Raw genomic sequence first — 20,191 nt, 5'->3', positions numbered from 1 at the left:
TTAGGCGTGACTACATCACTAATTATCAAAATTTTGTGCATACAGATCATTTTAATATCCCATTTTTAATAAATAAACCTGTTACAAATGCTAAGGTTACTATGTGGTTGTTGTTACTCCAAGAATCTGACATTAATATTATAGATAAATTTGGGAAAGAAAATGTTGTTGAAGATTTTCTTTCTAGGTTAACTCATGTTAGTAATGATCTTCCCATTGAATATTATTTTCTAGATGAGTATCTATTTGTAGTATCCACTTATTCACCCTAGTATGTAGATGTTTCTAATTACCTTGTTGTAGAAAAGTTGCCTCACCACCTTTCTCCTAGAGAAAAGAGAAAGATTATATAACAGAGTGCTAAATATTTTTGGGTGGATAGAAACCATTTTCGTAGTATTTTTTACCATCATATTAGGATATGTGTGAGGGAGGATGGGATCCATGAAATCCTAAAGGCTTGTCATGATGGACCTTTTGGAGGGTATTTTGTAGATAGGAGGACTAGTCATGAGGTGTTGCAAATGGGCTACTGTTGGCCTACTACATTCCGAGATACAAAGAGGTATGTTCAGGGTTGCGACATCTATCAAAGAATGGGTCAACATACCCAATCATATGAGATGTCATTATAGCCTCAGCTGGTGGTGGAACCCTTTGAGAGATGAGCATTAGATGTTGTGGGAGTCCCGGGGTATTTTTTAAAATTTTAATATTTTTCCTATATATAATATTGCAAGCAATTATTCTGGTTTGAAAATTGACACATATGGAATGTAGGAAAATATTCAATAAAAAATCATGTAATTTACTATTTAAATTGGTAATTTTTTGGAAAATATTATCCATTTAATCATATACATGTAAAGGATAGGCGAATTTTTAACCCAATTAGGGAAAAAATCATAAAATGTCCAACAAATAGCCCATTTGAAAAATTTTACCCCTAAAATGCTCCCTATGTGGGATTGATTAACCCCCCATATCAGCAAAAGTTTTATATTATAGTTTTCATAGACTATGTTACCAAATGGGTGGAGACCAGAGCACTTACTAGAGCAACTAACCATGTTGCTTTAAACTTTTTGTTTAAGGAAATTTTTACTCGGTATGGAGCACCGAACGAGTTATTAACAGATGGAGAAGCACAATCTACCTCTCGACTAATATATGATCTTGTTAAGAAATATGGATTTCATCATATGATTACCACAACCTATCGTCCTGAGGAAAATGGGTGGGTGGAAAGTAATAATACATTGCTTGGAGATTTTCTTACAAAACCTATGGTAGGACATAGAAAAGATTGGGTACATAGATTTCTTGAAGTATTGTGAGCCTATGGGACAACTTGGAGAAATACTATAGGTTTTCCCCTTATGAGCTAGTTTTTTGTTAGAATCCCATCCTTCCCATTGAGTGTTAGATTAAAACATTAAGGATTTCTTTGGAAGTGGATTTACATCTGACTATAGCTCAAGAACGTAGGTTAAAACAACTAAATGAGTTGGATCAAAAGTGCTTGGTTTTTGTGCAACGAACAAATATCGCTCTGTAGGATCATGACAAATGGCATGATAAGTTCATTAAGAAAAAATTGTTTCGAAATGAAAACTAGGCCTTACTCTATGATTCCAGGTTTAAGGATTCTAAGGGAAATCTATATACTAGATGGTTAGGTCCTCATGAGGTAGAAGCAATCCTTGACAATGGGATTGTAAAATTGACAGCTATTGATAATTCTTAGATATCCTTTATTGTTCATTGACATCGTTTAAGGTTTTAACATAAACAACCTCTAAGGATTGATTTGTGAACATTGTCTCATTTGCAAGTTTAGAACTTGAAGTTGTTGGGGTAAAGTAGATTTTGTAACACCAACCTCCAACATCTTCCCAAGTAACTAACAAACAGGGGTAAACATGTGATGATAGGCTACTATGGTTGGATTCAACCTCTTATGTGACCTTAAGGAAGTGGAATTGATGGAAACATCACACATAGTCATCTAAAATCAACTTCAGTACCCACAAAAACCAATTAACCACTTTAGATAGCTTTCCCTTGGGTCCTACTAAAGTTTTGACCATATTAGGACTTAGTTGTTCTCATGTTATAGGCATGACAGCATCCAGAAACCCAAAATCTCTCTCACAGGCTTATGTGCCAGTGTCCAAGGACCTAATTTGCCAGTTCTGTGCCAGAGACCTCGGGATTTAAGCCACTTTTTGAGGCCCAAAGCCCAGGTCACTACCCAGAATGGAGTGATAGCTTAAGATAAAAAAAATAACAAGAAAATAATGATGCCAAAGAAATAAGTTGAACAAGACCTTAACCAGATCCCTACTGGCCATGACAGGAATTTCGTCAAACATATCATCAACATGTAACCTACATGTGTAAATAATGGAATTAACAGTGGGATCTCATACTTGTGTGAGAATCTTTATGAACCATTGTTCCCTCATGTCATTTGTTGCATTATCATCTATTAGGCCATAAATACATTATCCATTCATTTAAAAGTAAAAGCATCCTTCTTGTAATTCAAACTGCTCACTGTTATATCACTGAAATTGTAAAAAGTATAAGCTTTCTCACTATTGTCACATCGAATCATTCTCATTGTATTTGCACCAAAGTCCACACTTCCATACTGTGATATCCAAACTGCAATTTCAGAGATAATATGAACCTTTTTTTGAGATATATGCAATCTTCTTTTCTGGGCTGTGGAGCGAGGTATATGCTAGTATATATAGTAGTTTTTCCATAATAAAAGATTTGACATTACTTCATGAACATATGTGTTTACATTTATGATGAGGCCAACTTGAGTTCAATTAGATGTAGCCGACTTGGTGATGGTCTTATTGAAGTCAATAGAAGGAGACTTGATGGATGAGTCATGGACCAATAAACAAATTGACTTTGACCCATATAAATAATCCTAAATCCTGCAATGGAGGATTGACCTATAACAATTGACCCAAACATGAAACCCATGCTTTTATAAGTCCATTAAATCAATAATAAAAGTTATTTTTTCTTTCTTTTGACAAGTACATTAAAAGATGACTCAAATACAATTAATGAAGAACATACCTAGTTACATTTTCCAACAGAATATATTCCTGGAAAAATGTTTATTAATGCAAAAAAAATATGAAGCAACAAGTGAACCCATTCCCTCTTTATAAGTTCAATGACGTAGCATCAATGAATGATTAGTCACTAAAAATCTCTTTCTAAAAATGTTTGATCTATAACAATTCACATCTAAACCAGAAGGATCAATTTTGCAATAGAAGGGTAGAAGTCGTGAGCTACAACACAACCTCAAAATAGATATTTCTGGTGGATATTTTCAGCCTAGAAAACCTCATATTGGTGCATGACATTGTTATCATCACCGACATAAAAAATATAAGCATCTAATCAAATAAAGGATCACCAAAACTAACATAAATTCAAAGTTCTGTAAGACAGTTGATAAATACAAAGGACCAATGTTGAGAAATGACAACAAGAAATTCTAGTTTAGCTTGTTCTTGAATTAAACTAAGAATTAAAATTGAATTCTATTCTCATAGAAACTTGTAAATAGTTAATTAAGTTTAATTGACTTAATTAGCTTAGGAATTTCAAGTTGGAAGTCTTTCTATAGTCATGTATATGTTCTCCCTAAATTTTAGGGGTCGAGGATAGTTTATTTGAGTTGTTATTAGATAACTCAGTTTGACTGAGTTATGGTCAATTAAACTAATTCTAACTGTTTGTGGAACTAGTAGAGGATTAGTAGTGAGTTGGTGGACTGGTGCATCCTCAGGTGCTACTCCATCTAACTGAAGATTCCCTCATGATAAACTCATGCATGCCAGCTCAGAGAAAGACCTAGTTGAGGCTAGAGTGTAGGAACATTGTACTATGAGTTGTATGATTTTCCGAGTTGTAGAAATCATGCATGCAATCAATTATGGACCTAAGTTTTGATTGCACAATTCTTGAAGCATGATTTCCCAACTAAATATGGGTTGATCCTCTTGGGAATTGAGCAAGGAAATAGGGGCTCAGTGTGTAGCAGGTTGGCTTCGTAAGTGTGGGCTTGTGAGGCAGAGAGTTGATCATACTTGTGTTGAATTGTTCATGTGAGAAAATGATTTGTATTATCACTCATATTTCTGATTAATGCAATAGATAGTCAGCGTTTTGAGGAGTGGCTTTCCCTAGAGAAACAATTATGTTATGTGTCATTGATGTTCTTCCTCTGGCTGATTATTGTCTTCATCGATCATTGGTTTCCACTGTTTGGGAGTATAGTAGATTCTTGTCTTGTGTTTTAGGAAATTACATGAGATGTGAATCTATAGGAAAATATACATGGTATCAGAGCATGATTTGTATAAAAATATACATGGTATTGGAGCTGAAGATAGTATACTAGAGGAGATTTCAAATTTTTGAGTTCTGGGTTACTGGTGAAATTCAATTTGCAATACGTACTTCAGGATTGACAGATGAGATTCAAAGGTTTGCGTCTCAAGTATGCCTTGGAAGGTAGTTCAAATTATAAAGACTGGAAGGAAAAAATGCAGGTTGTGCTGGAGGATAATGGCTTGAAGGAATTAGTTGACAAAGGCATTCCTATGCCAGCAACATTAGATGCACAAAATCTGGCTGAATCGAAGAAGTGTGTGGCGAAGGCGAGGCAGATAATCCTTGAGGGAGTTCGAGACCACATTGTCTCAAGTCTCCATGGCAGGGAAAATCCATATGCTATGTGGAAAGCATTGAAAGACCTATTCCAGAATAGAAATGACCATAGGAAGTTGGCACTAAAAGACAAACTTTGAAAACTCAAGATGGAGAAAAGCGAGATAATTCCAAAATACTTAACGAAGTTCACTCACCGTCGTGATGAGCTTGGAAGTGTTGGAATAACCGTTTCCAGGGATAATATGGTGAGCCTAACTCTCTTAGGCCTTCCCAAGAGTTGGAATAGCTATCAGGACTCTTTCAATGTGAGGGGCAAGTTGCTAGATTGGGAACGGTTGTGGTCATATTTGAGGCAGGAGGAGATCAGAAGGAACACCAGAGATGGTTCCTCTTCAAAGACCGATGATGAGGAAAATTGTACCTTTGTGAGTAAGGCAAGGAAAGGGAAATGGAAGGAATCCCATTCCAAATCATATTATTTCCATGGAGGTAAGAAGAAATACATGACAAAAGTTAAGTGATTTCATTGTCATGAGCTGAGCCATTTTGCTACAAATTGTCCACTCAAGAATTCCAAGAAGAAGTCTTAGGAGGAGTGGTAGGTGAGGCTTTGGCCTCTCAATTCGAATTGGAATTTACTCTCATTTCATGCATGGTTTCATCAATGATGGGTAGTGTATGGTATCTTGACAGTGGAGCTTCATTCCACATGACTGGTGACAAGGAGTTGTTTAGTGACCTAGAGGAGAAAGATCTCCAGATGCATATCAAGATGGGTGATGATGGGAGGTATAGTTCTACGGGATTGGGCATGATTAAGCATGGTGTTCCTCTCACCTTGAGGGATGTTATGTATGTCCCCGAGTTGAAGAAGAACTTAGTATTGGTTGCCATGCTTGATGGTAGAGGCTATGATGTGATTTTCGTGAAAGGAAAGGCATTCCTTCAACACATAGTGGGGTCAAGTAAAGAAGATAGAGATTCGATTCAAGAATCTCTATAAGCTGGAGGTAGAGGATTGTGCTACTTTAAGCACAAAAGCAAAGAAGTTGTAGAGTCGAGACATTGACGAGTCTTGGCACAAATGATTGGGCCACTTGTATCATGGGGATTTTAGAATCATGCAACAGATCTCTATTGGTCTTCCCAAAGGTATGCTAGAGAAAGTTGATACATGCAAGGGGTTTTCTTTGGGAAAATACACCAAGGCTTATTTTCACGACAGAGACAGTCGAGTAAAGGTGATTCTAGGGAGAGTCCATTTAGATGTGTGTGGATCATTCTCGATAGCATTAATGACCAAACATAGGTATTATGTTATATTTTTTGATGACTTTTCTCATAAATGCTAGATATTTTTCATGCAGAAGAAGGATCAAAATTTCACAAAGTTTTGTGAATTTAAAGCATTGGCCGATAAAGAGTTTGGAAAGAAGGTTAAAGCTCTGAGTAGTGGTAACGGTGATGATTATGTCTCAAATGAGTTTACGAACTTCTGTGCAGTAGAAGGGATTAAACGGGAGTTGACGACACGACATAACCCACAACGGAAAGGGGTGGCTAAGAGGAAAAACATAAGCATGGTAAGGGCAGCATAGGCGATGTTGCATGATCAAGGCCTACCACTACACTTGTGGGCTAAGGCATGCAACACATCGGTTTATTTGTAGAATCGTAGCCCACATTGCATACTTGGTATGAAGACACCAGAGGAGGCTTATTTCAGTAAGAGGCCACATGTTGGTCACTTCAAGATTTTTGGGTCATCGGAATATTTCCATGTGACCAAAGATGCATCAAAGAAGCTTGAGCCAAAAAGAGAGTTGGGGATATTAGTGGGGTACACTAATACACCTCACAAATATTGGGTGTACTTGTCGATCAGTAGGATGATAGTGGTTCTCAGGGATGTTAGATTCCATGAGGAGAAGGCCATCCAAGTTTCCCTTGAGATGGAAGTTGAGCTACATGCAGTTGAGGAGCTCTTATATCCTAAGGTTGAGGAGCTTCAGATTGATGTTGAGGAGACACATTCAGAGGATCCGAAAGTGGAGGAAACCACAAAGGCCGAGTCTTCTAGAGATGGGAGAAAGCACACTAGAGAGGCTGACAGGTTATTGCATGATACACAGGAGAATGTGGGAGCACCCACGTCTTAGCATAGGAAGAGGAGGTCACTTGAGAGGTACACTAGATACATGGCTCTTATGATTGGATGTGTTGAGACAGAGCCATCTTCCTTTGAGGAGGCAATGCAACAACTGGTTTGGGTTAATGCCATGGTGGAGGAGTATGCCTCCATAGTTTGTAACAGTGTTTGGGACGTGGTCCAAAGATTGAAAAACAAGTCAGTGGTGAGCTCTCAATAGATTTACAAGGTAAAGCAAGTTGCAGATGATAGTGTGGAGAAGAACAAGGCCAGGTTTGTGGCCCGTGTCTTTTCATATGTAGAGGGGATTGACTACGATGAGACATTTGCTCTTGTTGTGAGGTCCTTATCGATCAAATCTATATTGACACTATCAATGTAGATGGGTTGGAAGATACAACATATGGATGTAAAGATAACCTTCCTTAATGACACAATTGAGGAAGAGGTGTACATAGAGCAGCCTAAAGGTTTTGAGACAATCGACCATGAGTCACATGTGTCCTGACTTAAGAGGGCGATGTATGGGCCGAAGAATGCACCCCATTCTTGGTACACCAGGATCGGTATCTACTTCACTGAGTTGGGCTTCACCAAGAGTGAAGTAGATGTGAACCGATACCACATAGTGGTGGAAGGAAAATTGTTGATCATTGTGTTATATGTCGTTGATTTGATTTTCAAAATTGATGATCAATTGATCAACTCTTGCAAGGAGGGCCTTGCAAGAGATTTTTAGATGAAGGACATGGAGCTCATGCATTAATTTCTTGGCATGGAAGTATGGCAGGGTGATGGGGAATTATTTGTGTCTTAGGGAAAGTATGGCAATGAGATAATCAGGAGGTTCTACTTGGAGAGAAAAAAACCCATGGAGACTTCTTTAGCAAGTAATTAGAGGAAGGAGGATGCTACTTCAGGGGAGTAGTGGAGGCTATTGTTTACAGGAAGCTTGTGGGTTCACTAATGTATTTGGTGAACACACAACTGAATATGTGCTATGCAGTTAACCAACTTAGTCAAGCAACTCTTAGGCCTACCAAGTTGTATTGGAAGGCGAAAAAGAATGTGTTGAGATACCACAGGGGCACTAATTAGTATGGATTGTGGTATAGATAGATAGAGGGAGTGAAGCTTCAAGGATTCAATGATGCAGAATGAGCAGGGAGTCCCTCTGACAGCAAGAGAACATCATGAGGGATATTCAGTATTAGGTTAGCGGCAATTTCTTGGTACAACAAAAAATAGAGATTCGTCACACTTAGTTTGGTGGAGGTAGAGTACATGGCTGCAAGTGAGGCAGTATGTGAGGCCATCTAGATGAGGAAGATTCGAGTTGGTTTTTTTGGTCAGTAGATGGATTCATTGTGATTTACTGCGATAATGAGAGTTGTATCAAACTCTCTGAAAATCCATTTTTTCGTGATGGGTCAAGCATATTGATATCTGATATCATCATATTTGATATTGCGTATTGAGGTGGATCATGTTGTTTGAGTACATTCCCATAGAGGAAAAAGATCCTAAAATTTAGACAAAGGCATTATTAAGATGTAAATTTGAGTTTCACAAATATAGGATTCGGGTAGCTGATAATCTCTTTCTTGTTGAGAGCGAGTGTTGAGAAATGGCAAAAAGAAATTCTAGTTAAATTTTGCCTTGAATTAAACTATGAGTTAAACTAAGAATTAAAACCAAATTCTATTCTCATATCGACTTGTAAATAGTTAATTAAGTTTAATTGATTTAATTAGCTTAGGAATTTCAAGTTGTAAGTCTTTTGGTAGTCATGGATATGTTCTCCCTAAATTTTAGGGGTCCAGGATGAGTTTATTTGAGTTGTAATTAGATAACTCAGTTTGACTGAGTTATGGTCAGTTTAACTAGTTCTAACTGTTTGTGGAACTCGTAGAGGATTGGTAGTGAGTTGGTGCACTGATGCATCCTCAGGTGCTACTCTAGTTAACTGAATATTCCCTTATGAGAAACTCATGCATGTCAGTTAAGAGAAAGACCTAATTGAGACTAGAGTGTAGGGATAGTGTACTATCAGTTATATGATTTTCTGAGTTGTACAGATCATGAATGCAATTAGTTATGGGCCTAAGTTTAATGTGCAGTTTTGGAAGCGTGATTTCCCAATTAAACATGGGTTGTTTCTCTTGGGAATTGTGCAAGGAAATAGGGTCTCTGCAGGCAGCATAAATTGGCTAAGTTTTGGTAACTACGCGCTTATGAGGTAGAGAGTTGATCATACTAACGCGGAATTGTTCTTGTGAGCACAAGCTTTCTATTATCATTTTTTTTTAATGCAATAAATAGTAGGGGTTTTGAGCAATGGATTTCCCCTGAGAAACAATTGTGTTATGTGCCATTGATGTTCTTCCTCTTGTTGATTATTGTTTTCATCGATCATTGGTTTCTATTGTTTGAGAGTAGAGTAGATTATTGTCTTGTGTTTTATGAAATTACATGCGATATGAATCTATAGGAAAATCTACATGGTATGACAGCATGATTTGTGGAAAAATCTAGAATCAAAATGTAAAATTGTTAATCACCACACATCACAAAATAAGCGCTACTTATACTTGGGCAACTATTAATCCATCATCACATTCCACATATAGTACAAACGAATACCTGTGGAGCTTCAGCTGAAAGATGGTGATTAATTGAAATAATCATATTCAATATGGACTAGCATGTTTTCTTCATCTTCAGGTGCACCACGATAATAGAAATGTAGACCCGAACAAAAACATTCACAACCAAAAATGCCTCAAAACACAAAATTACAAGATAGAATATACCCCAATAATCATACATACAGAAGCGAGGAAGTTGTAGCTTTAGACAATAGACCAATAATGTGAGTAGTTAAATAGTAACAATAGAAGCACAAAGCTAATCTGTGTCGCAAGACATGTTAATCTTTCAATATTGGCCTCATCTATGAGATGCCTTATCATTGCTTTCGCTCAGACATCAGATACCAAAGGAGACCTACAGAATGCAGCTTTGGCATTTCAGATTACATGTCTGCCATCAACCAAGTGTGTTTATGTCCTTTTCATTTCCTCTTCTGCCACGTTAGCGATGGTGAGAGGGATTGACCCTACTAAAATTCAATTAAGAAAATAATATGTAACATTTTCTACCATCTCCTCATGCTTTGGACGCAGTAGAGATGTAAATATTCTTCTGAGATGAAATATATTTGGGGCATATTCGCCCTATATTTAATCTTTCTCATCCAATTTTTTTATAAAAAAATGTCAACGAACCTCCTTCCACCTTGATATAGGATGCCTTTGACTAACAATAATATATTTATTTATTTCTTTTAATCAATTTGTTGTAAACAATGTTAATGGATAGAAAAGTCCACCTTACTTCCCATCGCATTTAGGAGATAAATGACATGGTTATCTCACCACATGCACTTCCACATGTAAACTATATTCACATCCCTTTGCATTAAGATCACATCTCTCATTCAAATTGTGAGCTCTTGGCCCTTTTGTCATGGCTCCATGTTCTTCTACAACTTTAGTGGTGTTTACTTACCATGGGTGGGATATTTCCACCACATCGCTAGCTTTGTGGAAATTCTAGTGCATGGAGGTACTAGTCCCCCAAAGGATGGCCTTCATGGTACACTTTATGACAACAATTCTAGCTTGGAGTTGGGAGGTAATTGTAGTCATAGAGATCGCTTGGATTTTGGAAGTTGTGCAGTGGGGTTCTAATTGAGAATTGGCAGTATGTGGAGAAGAAGCATGTCTTTCCCATAGTAGCTCAATGCATGGTGGGTAGAATATTATGCAAAAAATCTTTGTATTTCCAATGTTTGAATATTTTTTAGCATTTTTTGTATTTGCATGGTGGAATTTGGTTTTCGGTTTTCAAAGCATCTCACTGGTGAGGAAACTAATTGGCATGGCCAAGGTTTTATGGTTGATTGATCCTTCTTAGAGCTATCCTTTGTAAGCCCCTCCTTTCCCATTGTTGGCTAATACCATCCTTAGGCTAGCCTTGAAGCAAACCATGAAGTTTCTTGTGACTTTGTCCTAGTTTCTTTCCATTTTCCTCACTGGTCTTCCCCTCTAAAAGGGCTTTCTTTCACTGGGCTTACCTCTCCTTTGAGTGTAAAACCTCGTCAGTATATGCACCCTCGCCAATGGTTTGGAGGCCAAGGTCCTCAGGGAAGACAATGGGCTCAAGCAAAAGTTCAAATAGCTATGGCTATCTTCCATTCCTCCACTCTGCCTCAAATCCAAGAAGAAATTCACAAGTTAGAAGATTTAACAACAAATTATTACCAAGCCCACTCTGACTTTGAAATCCAAATTGAATTATCTAGTTGTGTCCCTAACCCTGGCCATACTATGGTAAGGAAGAGTTAATACGTCAATTCCATCAACTTCTATTGGCCAATGAAGAAGCTCCTCAATAGGGTACTTAAATAAAAGTGCGAGGAATAAAATGAAATCATAACATGCGTTAATGAAATGTGACGAGTCTAATATATGCCACCACTGCTCTTACTTAGCCAACATCGTTGCTCACATGGCACAGGTACAAGGTCATCTACAATGCGGCCTCAAGCCTCCAGCTCCAACAGGCACAACCACCTAGGATTTGACCCAAGTAACATCGTATGATGATTGATATTTGCCTAACCTTTTCGCTTATGTTTTTTACTTTAGTAAATTAGGTTCTTCTAGAAGATGTTTAGCCAGTTATAATTGGAAATTGTTATTTTTTATTTTTGTCCTAGTGTATGTCAAAAGTTAGATGGAGGCTACTAATATTTTTGTATGGTTTTGGATGATAACTATACATCTCGTTATCCGTAGGTCTAGTTTCCCTTGTGGAAAACCACACCCATGTTCTTGTCTAACAATGAAGCCTGATTTTGTATGGAGTTTATTTTGAGACAATAGAAAATTTAGCACACACACACACACACACACACACACACACACACACACACATATATATATATATATAATTGAACTTTATAATTATAGGAAAAATATTGGATTAGACATATTAAATAATATATTTTATTCAAATATTCCATATACTTTCATTTTCATCTTCTCTTAATAGGTTACACATATTATAATGATATGTTTTATCCTAGGAGTATTAGGTGATAATGGGATTTTTTTTTTTCCCTCAAGAAACTGTGTTTATTCTTTTTCTTGGGGCTTGGGGCATGCTTCCAACAACTAAGCTTAATTTTACACTCTTTTGCAAGGAGTGAAATCGAGTTCTTTATTGAATCCTTTATCACAAATTATGTTGAGTGAACCATTGTTAACAATCAACTGCATTTGCTCAAGACCCTTTCCCTAGGAAACCAACTTGGCTTCAATTTCACAAAAAATCATTGTGGAGCTTGGATAACTTTCCATAGTTATGTTTTACCATGTACCCAAAGCCCTAAACTTGAGAGATGATGAACTGGTAAATTAAGCAGTGTTCATTTAAGTCAAATAAGGAAATATCACAACAGGCAATGCCATGAGCTCATTATGGTCAACATTTGTCATGCATTAATCTTGGTACAATAATGTTTAGACTCTCAAAGGGTAGCTTCTAGATCACAGGGTCTATCATGTATTTTCCACATCATAGGTTCTAAATGTGTTCAAGTCCTAGGGAATGGAGTACATAATATAGGCACATTCACTCCAAACTTGTAAGGATGACTTCATTTGTGGATAAGTAGATGGTGCCCCTCTCAAGGTTGATAGTATGAATTTTTGTGGTGCATTTCAATATCACCTTCCTAACTGGTTTTGTTGGTCAATATTATATTTTCTTGACAACATTATTCTCAGAGATCCCTCTCATATGCCAATTTGAGCTAAATGGTTTGAGGATGCATTGCACTATCTATAAGTTAGAAAAACCAATTGAGAACACAAGTGGCCTCTTCTCCTGAAATATTAATCCAACATTAACAACAATTCCAATGGTTAGTGGATGAAATAAGCTAGATACAGATTAAGTTAGATAAGCTTTGTCGTCCTATCCCTCCCTAGTGTGACTCTCTTGATTACCATGTATATTCTACCTCCTACTTATATGTTTCGTGCAGCTATCCTCTCGAGAATTTGAATGATAAAGCATAAAGGGATATGCATGTAACTCAACTCACTCTCTATGATATTGATTCCACTTATTAGCAAGCATGTATTTTATGATAACAACATTTTGGAGGTTCACTTCGGAATCTATAATTATCATCACTCAATGAGACAAGAGACTTACATTTTCTTTTTTTTTGTTTCATAAAGTGAGCTGTTCTGGATCCACGTTGATTTTGGATCATGTTATGTTCAATATGTGGTGTTCATGTAGCAAGCTCCGAATGCATGTTTATATTATTAAAATTTGTCTACTTTCGATTGAAAAACTAAATATGTTTTATTCATCCCCACAGATTTGAATGAGATCACGATCTCTCGTAAATCCGAATATTCAATGGAAATGGGGCGACATTAGATACGTAATTTGCAATAAAAGTAGAAATACGCATATAATTAAAAACTATAACTGTAAACGATTCTTTAGTGTAATTTTTAAATAATATTAACTATAATATGGATGTCGAGCTGCTTGTCTACTTCTGAATAAATATAGCCGTTGTAAAATAGAAATTGATGTATACCTTCTGTTATTGTCGCAAGATGCTAACCACTGGGCAAAATGATGTGGTTGTGTGCAAGGAATCGAGTTACAGCGTGTAAGGGAAAGGGTTGTAATGCTGAGATATGTCGATTCCAGTCACAAAATAGTAAACGCGTGTGAAAAAAGAAGAGATGAAGGAATTTGGGCGTGTGAAAAAGAATAAGATGATGGTTTATTATTAGTTTTTTTTGGTTATACATTTTTTGTGATTTTCATGGGTATCGTCTGTTCAACGCCTTATCGTTTTACGAAGAGGAAGATTCCAATATAAAAGACCTGTTTGTTTAATCCTTCAATTTTTCTGAAGAGTACGATGATCGAAGGAAATTTGAAAAATTGAGTTGAGATGCCATTTTTATTATGTTTTTTCCTTTAAAAAAAGCTGATATATTAGTCTTCGATGAGGAAAAAACTAAAACGATGAATAATTTAATAACCTCAATTTTAACTACTATGTTTAAATATTTTATTAGTATTTATTTTTTAACACCCAATAGTTGATTCAAGCAATAATTTATTTACAACTTATTTACAACTTTCTTTTGTTTTTCACAAGAGACGAACCTTTTATATCATTAAGTCGAAAATAATTTACATATTTTACAACTATCCACTTGACAAAGTGGACTCAAAACAAGGGTGCTAACTCCAAATGATAAGAACCCCCATCCCAATACAAAAAACTGACAAATCATTTAGGAAACCTACCTTAAACATGCTGCCTAATGCCTTAGCCAAGCAATTGCCCGCACCAACACTCACTCAACCCACCTATTAAATCGTGGCCATCCAATCCACATCTGAAACCGATGATAGAGATGAAATTCGCATCAAGAAGGCGAGCAGAACTAAACTCCTCGGCCCCACAAAAATATTTTGATCATTGATCCCTACCACAGAATCTGACGGTTGGAATGAAATTGCATAGCTCAAAATGTCGATTTTTAGCATACGATCAAGGCGGTTTTTCATCTGACCCCACTGCCACATGTTGTTCACTGAATGGGATCGCTGTAAAAAAGGGAAAACTGCTTCCCGCTCACGAGGCTTGCGATCACCCCAAAACCTCCCTGGCCATGGTTTTCCGATTAGAGGCGAAGGTTTCATCCTACCTGTTAAATCGTGGCCTTCCATTCCACGTCTTAATCCGACAACGGAGATGAAATTCGCACCAAGAATGTGAACCGAACTTAACTCCCTAGCCCCACAAAATTGCACGATCAATCCTGATCGTTGATCCCTACCACAACAACTGACGACCGAAATGAATATCGCACAGCTCAACATGTCGATTTTTAGCATGTGATCAAGGCAGTGTTTCACCCGGCCCCACTTCCACGTGTTGTTCACTGAATGGGATTGCTGCAAAAAAGGGAAAATTGCTTCCCGCACACGAGGCTTGCGATCACCCCAAAACCGCTCTGGCCATGGTATTTTGATCAGAGGTGAAGGTTTCAGGTTATCGGGGACACCCCAGGTTCCTGGCTTCCGATCTCTATCCATGTCTACTCTACCTGTGACATTGTGAGAAGAGGCTTTTGCCAGCCTGCTTGAAACCCCTAGAAATAAAACTCCTGCTCTGCAACCACTGATGACCTGATTGAGCGTGATGCTCCGAATTGCAAACCGCCGAAGCATATCACTCACTGTAAAACCAATAATATACACTCCTCTGCTCATATCGCTTCTGAGTTATCAATGCTGCCCTCCATGGCCCTGCTCCAAAACACCAGCCAATCTTCCTCCGCCTGGTCTTGGCACTTTGCCTTAAGACTGTGCTGAGGTAGCTCTTGCCATTTTCTTGCAAACCTATTTTCTGTGCAGTTCACTCCTTGATTAGCTAGAAGATCCGCAAGTTTATTGGCTGATCTTCAGACATGTTTAAAAGTTATAGTGCAGAGGCACAGAAGGTGGTTGTGGATCCATTGAAAGATTTGGATCAACCTCCAACTCCTTGAGGCCTTTTCTGGCCCTGTACCCCAACTGATTCGCTTGACCGAGTTAATGATTAACTTAGAGTTTGCTTCAACAATCACATTTTGCCGATTATCCTGAATCAGGAATTCTAAAAAATGCTCCATAGCCATAACTTCTGCCATATTATTGGTGGTTCTCCCAAGGTGACCATAGAAAATGAACAAGATATTTCCTCTTTCATCTCTTAATACTTGGCCATGACCCGCAGTACCTCGGTTGCCCTTTGAGGCACCGTCAATATTGAACTTCAAAAAACCCTTAGGGGGTGCCAAAAATCAAGCTCCGAGTCTTTAATGAGAATATTCCTTTCCTGATCCTAAGGAATGAGACCCTATAACCTTAGCTGACAGAGAATCCTCCAATCTGGTTCCGAAGGAGGATTCTTAGGAAGATTTCAGACAATAGACCCTACTGTCTCGTGAAGTTGTTTTAGGATTTGATCCAAAACGTAAAGGGGTGGTTTTTTAACATCCTTGAAAATTTTGTTATTCCTTTCTTTCCAAATATTCCATATAATGAAGCCAGGCATAAGAGCCCAAGCAATGTTGAGGACTTCATTATTCGAAAAATTGCCTCTTCACTTGTTTAGGGTGTTGATGATATCCCCTTTGTCCCTATCTTACTATTCGAAAATGACAACAAAAGCATCCCACAGCCTGGAAGTAAAGGTGCAGTTGTTGAGCAGATGCTCCATTGTTTCCTCTTGAGCTTCACATAGCTGGCACCTAGAAGGCCCCAAAACACCCATTTTCTGAATGTTGTCCCAAGTCGAAATCTTCCTATGCTGGACTAGCCAAATGAAGAGTTTAATTTTCATCCAACCTTGATGCCTCCATATTCTTTGCCATGCATTTTCCAGTGCCTGGGAGACCAAACCAAGGAGAATGGGTTTAGCTTCCTTGAGATTAAAGGTGCCCTCATTATTGTTGCCCCATCTTAGCTGATCATTCCCTTCTGAAACTAAAATTTTCCTTCGATCTAACTCTTGCATTAGCTTTTCAGCTTTAGCTTTTAAGGGGTTGTCATCCCTGAAATCATGTTTCCTCCATATTCTCCATTTTTCTATACTGTTGGTTTGATCCCAGAAATCCTTTACCTTGGTTAAACCTTTAGCATCTGCCTCTACCTTAAGTTCCTTCCATTCATCTTTTAAAAGAATGGGTTCTTGTTGCCATCTGTCCTCCCAAAACAAAGCTAAGTTTCCCTCTCTAATTTCCCAGAAGCCATTATCTTGGACTAGACCTCTATTATCCCAAGCCTTGTTCCAAATGTGTGATCCCTTAATATTTCCATCCATTCGTATATGGTCATCACTTTGCCATGAGCTGGCATATTTTTCTTTCCAAATTGTAGCCCACTGAGCCTTTGGTTCTTTTATCCAGCGCCACCATAACTTAGCCCCTAAAGCTTTGCTTAAAATTTCAGGATCATCCAATCCAAGACCCCCATGTTTTCTAGGTTTGCAGAGTTTTTCCCAAGCTACCAAGGCCCATTTTTTCTTTTCTTCCCCCTTGCCCCAGAGAAAGTCTCTTTGTATGGATCTGAATAGCTGCAAGACTCCTTTAGGAGCAGGGAGAGTGGAAAGCATAAAAACTGGGATAGATTGCAGAACAGCCTTTGTGAGCACCAACCTGCCAGCCAAGTTTAAGGACCTCATAGTCCATTTCCTTATTTTGTTTTGCAATTTGTTAATCACCGGCTCCCAGATGCTCTTGTGTAAAGGCTTAGCAGTTAGAGGAACCCCCAAATATTTTGAGGGGAGTGAATCTCTTTGAAAGCCCAGAATTTTAGCAATGTTCCTCTGAATGGTAATATTAGTATTGAAGAAAAAAATCTTAGATTTGGAGAGATTAACTTGCATACCTGAAGCCTTTGCAAAGTTGTTTAGAATTTGTTTGTAAGCATGAGCTTCTTTGACTATGGGGATTCCTTGTAGCATGGTGTCATCCACAAATTGTTGATGCGTCCAAGCCTGTCCCCTATCAGTAAGCTGGAGACCTTTGATCTTACCGACTTCTTTTGCGTGTTTTATAGCTCTACCCAGTCCTTCCATCATGAGGATAAAGAGAAAGGGAGAGAGAGGGTCCCCTATCTGAGGCCTCTAGAGGGAAGAAAAGTTGTAGATGGAGAACCATTGACCAGAATTGAGAAGTTGGAGGAAGTGACTAGGGCCAAGACCCATCTCACCCAGTTGTGATCAAACCCAAAAGCAATAAGAATTTTCCCGATATAATTCCAGTTCAATTTATCATAGGCCTTGGCAATGTCTAATTGCATGATCATACCAGCCTTTCGATTGCTAGTCAAAGAGTGTACCACCTCATGTGCTTGAATAATATTATTAAGAATTTGCCTTCCTTCCACATACCCAGATTGTTCCATAGAAACCAGGGTAGGAAGGAGAGGTTTGAGTCTATTGGCCACCACTTTTGAGATAATCTTGTAGACAACATTACATGAAGCTGCCGGTCTAAACTTGTGAGGAGTGTGGGCTGCCTCCTGTTTAGGGATCAGGGCAATGAAGTAAGTGTTCGGGGCTTTCAAAATATTTCTATTCATACTAGAATCTTCTACAACATTTATAATATCTTGTTTTACGATATTCCAGCAAGCCTTGAAGAAATCTACATTGAACCCATATGGGTCAGGTGCTTTACCATTTTGAATTTCTTTAAACACTTTGATTATTGGCTTGTTAGGGTTGAAATTGTCCGCTCTGGACACCAGCCTAGGTATATGTCTTGTGAAGTTTATGATGGAGTTTTCTCTGTCATAACAAGTTTCCTTGGCAGTGCCTTGAAAGTGCTTAACAAGAACTTCTTCTATCTCTGCATGAGAGTTGTGAAGATTACCTCCCTCGTCCCTAATCACTGAGATTCTATTGTGAACTCTGTTAGACATAGTGGATCTATGGAAAAATCTGGTGTTTCTTTCTCCTTCTCTGAGCCATTGAACCCTCGATTTTTGCCTCCAAAATAGTTCCTCTTGTTTGCATAAATTATCCTATTCTTGATTACATTTGGTAGCCTGATCATTTCTGGTTTCATTGAAGCCATCTATGATAAGGGCTTGGTTGAGTTCCTGCATTTTACCCTCTACTACTTTTTTAGCTTCAAAAATATTGCCATGTTCATTCTTATTCCAATCCTTGAGCCGGAGCTTGATGTGTTTTAGTCTTTTCTGAAGAAGGAACATTCTAGTGCCCTGAATGTTCAAATCTTCTGACCACCATTTGGCAATGTTGCTGGTGAAATCTGGATGGGAAAGCCAGATGTTTTCAAATCGAAAAGGTCTGTTCTGGGGAGTACCAATACTCTGCACCTCCAGATGAACCGGCCAGTGATTTGAGCCTCCAAAGGGTAGAATTCTTGCTGATATTTCCTTATCATTGAGCATAAGGTCTTCTGATATCATAAATCTGTCTAATTTTGAAGCTACCTGAGACTCTCCTCCTCTTTTATTGTTCCAAGTAAATATGCCATTACTCGTTACAATATCCACTAACTTCATTATATCTGTAAAAGTCTGAAACTTCAGAGAGTCTTTACTTAGAACTCTGGTTCCACCTTTTTTCTCCGAAAGTGATTTAATCATGTTGAAATCCCCTCCCAATATCCATGGAATGCCTGAATGTCTCTCTCTGAGAGCCTCCAGAGAATCTAGAAATTTGAGTTTACCTTCCATTCTTTGGGGGCCATAAACATTTGTGACCAGGTAGGTTTCCTTATCTCCTACAGGCTGTATGACCACTGATAGATATTCTCTAGATGCCTCAGCATCTAAAATGTCTATTTTATTTGGATTCCAAAGGGTGAGTATACCTCCTGCTGTATTCTCTGCTTTGACTTCCAGAAACTCATAACGATTGAGCCATTTACTATGAATCTCTTTTATTTTTTGAATGGAACATTTGGTTTCCTGGATGAAGATCATATCTGAAGCTTTTTGTTTCATTCTATTACTAATGAGTCTTTGTTTTCTTTTACTACCTAGACCTCTAATATTTCAAGAAGTAAACTTCATTCTTAAATATTGGTAAAGGAGTAGCTAGTTAGGTCTTTCATCTTACCTGAGTCTATCATTTCCTTTCCACATTCCATCAATAGTTCATTCTACTTTTTCCTGCCTCTTTTCTTTCTTGGGTTTCTAGGTGCTAATCTTGGTGTGGTTTTCACCGTTTTTACCCCTTCGCTGCTCTACTTTTCCTTGTTTTTTTGCCTCTCCAGTTCTTTATTTTGGGTTTTCTAGATAAATAGTTGTTGGACTCTGCTGAAATCCTCTGGAGGTAAAGAGTCTATCCCTTCCTTGGTTCCTTGAATCAAGAAATACTCCAGGTCTAGATTCTCTTTTTCAAGAATCTCTGGAAGTTCTTGCTCCTTCGTTTCCATCTCACTATGGGTCATCTCATGATCCATTTCTATTTCAGCATCACTCACCATCGTTTCTGCCTGCTTATTTTTATCTGGTGTTTGTTCCCTTTCCTTTTCTTTCCGTTCCTCCATTATACCTTCTCCCTTCGTCTAGTCTTCAGTAGTTATCCCTTCTTCCTCTTCCAGCACTTGGAACCTGTTTCGAATGGTTTGTTTCCCTCCATGTTTTTGTGTCTTTGACCCTCTCTTACTTCCTTTTCCTCCGTTTTCC

The 20,191-nt window shown here is 38.0% G+C and overlaps 1 non-coding gene across 1 annotated transcript; it reads right to left on the bottom strand.

Moving 5' to 3' along the window:
• Nucleotides 1-9,399: 9,399 nt before the first annotated feature.
• On the bottom strand, nucleotides 9,400-9,486 carry LOC149264270 (small nucleolar RNA U31b). The gene has a single exon (XR_016261425.1). It is a non-coding gene; the product is annotated as a small nucleolar RNA U31b (small nucleolar RNA).
• Nucleotides 9,487-20,191: the final 10,705 nt, after the last annotated feature.

Source organism: Pinus tabuliformis, chromosome 6 (genome assembly GCF_031772625.1).
Source record: "Pinus tabuliformis cultivar Carrire ecotype Pingquan chromosome 6, CPIR1, whole genome shotgun sequence".
Lineage (NCBI taxonomy): Eukaryota > Viridiplantae > Streptophyta > Pinopsida > Pinales > Pinaceae > Pinus > Pinus tabuliformis.
This window is presented reverse-complemented; position numbering and strand designations above follow the sequence as displayed.